The sequence below is a fragment of the Schistocerca gregaria genome, chromosome X (genome assembly GCF_023897955.1).
Source record: "Schistocerca gregaria isolate iqSchGreg1 chromosome X, iqSchGreg1.2, whole genome shotgun sequence".
Taxonomy (NCBI): domain Eukaryota; kingdom Metazoa; phylum Arthropoda; class Insecta; order Orthoptera; family Acrididae; genus Schistocerca; species Schistocerca gregaria.
Window position 1 is genome coordinate 90,050,972 of NC_064931.1, and position 5,372 is coordinate 90,056,343.

The 5,372-nt window shown below is 43.3% G+C and overlaps 1 non-coding gene across 1 annotated transcript; it reads right to left on the reverse strand.

The window, feature by feature from the left end:
• Nucleotides 1-3,962: 3,962 nt before the first annotated feature.
• Trnas-cga (transfer RNA serine (anticodon CGA)) lies at nt 3,963-4,037 on the reverse strand. The gene has a single exon. It is a non-coding gene; the product is annotated as a tRNA-Ser (tRNA).
• Nucleotides 4,038-5,372: the final 1,335 nt, after the last annotated feature.

Here is a 5,372-nt window from a genome sequence, read left to right on the forward strand (position 1 = left end):
ACTAACAACCCCACGTGTTCTTCCCATTTATATTGGTTTGCAGCATTACGCCTAGTCCTCGTAGGTAGCTGCGCGGTCAGCGCAGCCGATCATAAATCGAAGGGAGCCGGGTTCGATTCCCAGCTGGTTAAGACATTTTCTCCGCTCTATAACAGACGCTCGACTGTTCATCTAGCTGAATGAGCACCTCAAATAAAATGAAAGTAAAGTTACATCGAGATAGTTAATCGATGTGACTGTGAAAAGCAGCGCACCGGTAATGCAATATTCGAAAATTACAGGATTGATTTTCCTACTCATCCACATTAATTTACATTTTTCTACATTTAGAGCGAAACGAAGGAAGTTTCCATTCATCACACAAAGTATACATTCTGTCTAAGTCATACTGTATCCTTCTACAATCACTCAACGACAACCGCGTACCTCCCCCCTCCCCTCCCACAGGGGCTCAGCATTTGTCATTTGTTTGCTGGGTGCGGGCTAGGCCACCGCAGGTTAATTTGCTGGGGACTGGTAAGCGCCGCCAGTCCTCTGTCGTCGTAACTTCTAGGCACGTTTCAACGAACACCGTGCTGTACGACGGTGGAACACTGTGTCTCACGGGGGCCGGGAATTTTGGCTTCACCACCTGGGCCGCGAAGACGGTACAAACCTCTCTAAAAAAAGAAAAAAATTCGGAAGTTAAAGGTGACCAGGAACTATCTTATGCTGAAGCCTTTCAACCATCAACCTTTTCATCTTGATTTGCTCCAGTGTTCATGGAGAAACCTGCGACAGTCAGTGTATCGACAGAGACACCTATGAACCTTGATACCAAGAAATGCTATTGCAAGTGCGCCTGTGGCAGCGACAATTGAGATGGAACTTTTGATGTCTCCAAGCAAACTCCAACGGCGTGGGCTGCTTCCTTTCCTCCCACCATTGCCACTTAGGTAGGGCAAGTGTTGCACACCGGCACAGCCTGCCTCAATGTCATCGAATCTGAAGGAGAAGACTAAGATAAAGCGTGCTATCAAAAAGGCATAATCGAAGGAGGTGGATCGGCAGATACAGAAACACTAAGAGGTTGATTACTCGGCCATGGACTTAGAGCTCTACTCCGATGAAACCTTGAGTCCACTCAGTTTTCCTTCTTCTGAAGTGGGTTCTCCCAAAGGCAGAAAGGTAAGGAGGAAACATAAACCTCTCAGATAAACGTCTCTTGTGCTTCAATGGAATATGATTGGGTACAGAACACTCGTGGATGAGTCGAAATTGTTGGCACAGGAGAGATCCCTCTCTCTGTGCGTACAGGAAACGCATTTTAAACGTTGTGATACTCCTGTGATCTGGGGAACAGCCCCCATGACCTCAGTGGAGACAGGGCTAAAAGTGGAGTGAATGACCATTACCACTCCAAATCTGTCCATCTCAGGACAGCTGTTCAGGCAGCTGCTGTCAATTTGCATATTCCATTCACTGTTACCATCTGTAATGTGTATCTGTCGTCCAACGAAAGTTTGGATACACAGGGTCCTTCTGATCTGATTTCACAACTCCCTCCACGCTTCCTACTTGTAGGCTATTTTAATGCGTACAATGTGCTACGTGAATTTCCATCAATGTGCCACAGTGGTTGAGCTATCGAAGGCCTTATTGTGTCAAAGGCCTTCTTAACGCTGGTGGCAGCACACACTTTAGCAATGCCGTGTGGCCATTATCAGCTGTAGACCTTGCTTTCTCGGTTCCCAGAATAATTTGAACGCGATAACTTTCCTGGATGATAGTAAATTCAGGAACTTTATTACGAATACTTCGACACCTTGTTGTCAACACTTTGTCAGCATAAGTGTCTTTACTTTTTACGCAGTCTGATTTCGCTCTCTGCGTAGTGGAAAAACAGCTAGTGCACTCCACAAGAACAATGTTACACTGTAATCCGAGTAGCTGCTTCCCTTAATACACCCATGAGCTATCAAGCGGAGTCCTAGAATTCCCCACCCCATAACGGAGGTCTAGAAATCTGCAGCCAGAACCGTCATAGGCTCGAAGGAGTCTTTGGTTAAGAAGCTACACTCGCCTCCACACCAATGGATACACAGTGGCTTGTTCTGCCTGTAGCAACGATTTCCATTAAAGACAGCCCAGGCAATTCCCCGAACTGTAACTGGCGTTAATCTCTGTATGCAGATCAATCATTCTCATCTAGACTGTTTTTCATTGTTGTTCAAGGATTTGTTCTCACTCTGATCACTTTCGAATGATTAAGTAGTGCACTCTCCAACAGTGCAACACTTTCAGCTTTTTCCGTTCAGAAGATATTGAAATACGTTGTAATAAATTTGTTTCGTCGTAATGTATCAGAATCGAAGATGAAAGAAGCATTTCCGTTTGGCGTCGTACCTGCTTTCTAGTTTTGATTCAACATTATCAATCCGTTTGAAGAATCTTTCCAGTAGACAGATTTTAACTTAACAACTTTTAAATATTTTCAAGATAAATCATCACACATTTCAGTTTCCAAATACAATTTCAGACTGGTTAATTTTCCCACACAAAACTTTAAGTCAAATTATAATGCGTATATATGTGCAAGCGTGGCGCAATTAGAAACTGATTTAGAACCACAGTACATTTCCATACGCAGCTACCTTTTTCATTACTAGAACAGTGGTCTCAGAAATGGAATGTAGCCTCGGGCTTCTTCTCGCGATAGACTGTCGTCGATTCACTGAAGATTTTATCCAGAGATGTGAAATCCTAATGCCGTGCGGAGGAACTCAGTCAGCTCCCGCTCGATATCTGCTGCGCTCATGCGACAAAGTAGGTACAACAAAAATTTTGAAGTTTTTAAAATTAAATTGCTACTATTGCAAAAATTTTGACAATGATAAAAAGATAAATTATAAACATGTCTCACCATACATCGTGATGGCAACAGCACTACGCTGTGATACAACGTCATACGATGCATCAATACAGGGTCCTACGGATAGGTTGACTGCAGCTAGCCTTTACAGGCACTTAAGTAGGCAGACATGGCTGTGGAAGTCCTTTTAATCTGTATGACATGCATGATTTAAAATAAACATAAAATAACACATAAGAACGCTTTACATTAGTGTTTAGCTTTCAAGAATCATAAAGTGAGATACATATAAAAAATAAGAAGTGTTTTAAGGTAGTGTATAGTTTCATCACATGTATGATGGATAAGTCAAAATCGGTATAGCGAAACACATACTTTACGCCAGAATCTTCTACACTAAACATTGTTGCTGTAAAAATAGTGTCATGTGGCTAAGGAATGTGATAGATGACATTTCATTCGATACTTGGATCTGTCGACACTCCGAAGAAAGTTTCCAATGGTTCGAAATATGACATGCTACTACAAAATTTGAATTCGACGTTACAATTCGAGTTTCCTGTAGAGATGGGCAAAACTGTTCTTTTCAGAGATCGGATCAGAACTGTTCACTCCCTGAAATGAATTAGCTCTTTTTCATGACTCTCCACTCATTCACAATAGAAAATAAATGGAATGCACATCGCCCTTTAAACTTGGTTTATTCCAGTACTATTTTGATCTTATTTGATCCTATTTTGAAATAACACAGATAATGAATAAGAATTTTGTATTGTTTATTGAAATTTCCACGATATGACAAAGTTTTTGATTATTGATTTATTTTGCACTATCGTGGTTTTTTGGGTGATCGGAAAATGTTGTAGCTTGAGATTTACATTAACAATATATTTGGCTATAATGTATTAAAATTTCATTAACCTTGTACAAATATATCGCAAGCCATATATTTTTAAAGTGAACGTTTCCTTCTGAAGACGCCTAAAATCGCAAAATGCGTACCGGAATAAGATATATATATAAATTTGACTGTAAGACTAAAGTGCTGCATATAGCCTTATGCAGAATAAAACAAGGAAAATATTGAAACTTCCTGGCAAATTAAAACTGTGTGCCCGACCGAGACTCGAACTCGGGACCTTTGCCTTTCGCGGGCAAGTGCTCTACCAACTGAGCTACCGAAGCACGACTCACACCTGGTACTCACAGCTTTACTTCTGCCAGTATCCGTCTCCTACCTTCCAAACTTTACAGAAGCTCTTCTGCGAGACATGCAGAACTAGCACTCCTGAAAGAAAGGATATTGTGGAGACATGGCTTAGCCACAGCCTGGGGGATGTTTCCAGAATGAGATTTTCACTCTGCAGCGGAGTGTGCGCTGATATGAAGCTTCCTGGCAGATTAAAACTGTGTGCCCGACCGAGACTCGAACTCGGGCCGCAAGCTGTATTACTGCGTGAGCTGAGACCGCAGAGACCAGAGTGTCACCTCTCAGGAGTCGAGAACGGTGGGATGAGCGTTGAGCGGGCGAGTTCCGACGGTGGAGGGAGCGGTGAACGGCCACCAGTCACCCGCTCCGAGACAAATCGTCCGTTCACTTGCGAGCAGGTTGTTGCAAGTAGTTCTTATGTTCTCCTCTAGGAGGCTCTCTGTCCTGTTACTCGCATCAACTGCCCAGATGGCAGGACGTGCGACTGAAACAATCGCCGACAGAGTGCGATGCTAAGTTAAGCTGCGCCAGACACTGCACGCGGCAGAGGAAGCACAGAGACGGCACCGCATATGTGAAACACAAAATCCAATGGGGCACTGCACAATGCGGGCAGCCAAGGTAGAAGCAGGGCAGAGGCCGGCGCTGGCTGTGTTGTGTGGCGTGCAGTGTGCTTATCTGCTCCGTCTCTCTCTCTCTCTCTCTCTCTCTCTCTCTCTCTGCAGTGGGAAACGTTTGGAGCTACCATTCTTTTTTTCTGAATCACTGATTGTTCACTTCTTTGAAAAATTCAACTCTATGAATGAGTTCAGAAGCGGATCCCCCATCTCTAGTTTCCTGGGTATCAGGATGCGTAAGCTGACTGAGCTCTTAGAGGAATGTAAGGACACACTACACCTTTCTGCATAAATACTAATAAAGTACTATGTTGTTCAAGTGGACATGCACATTAATTTCTTATTGTTGTGTTCCTAATGAGTGTACAAGTAGGCTTGCTTCGAGAATTATCTTCTTTTCTTTAGAAAATCTGTAGTTCAGTAGCCTTGGTCAGTCGTGGCTGCAGTAGTACACGACTCATGGGGTAAGAAGTTACACTATGTGATCAAAAGTAGCCGGACACCCCGAAAAACATGCGTTCTTAATATTAGTTGCATTGTGCTGTCAATTTCTGCCAGGTACTCCATATCAGCGATCTCAGTAGTCATTAGTCTCCGTGAGACAGCAGAATGGGGTGCTCCGTGGAACTCACGGACTTCGAACGTGGTTAGGTCATTGGGTGTCACTTGTGTCATATGTCTGTACGCGAGATTT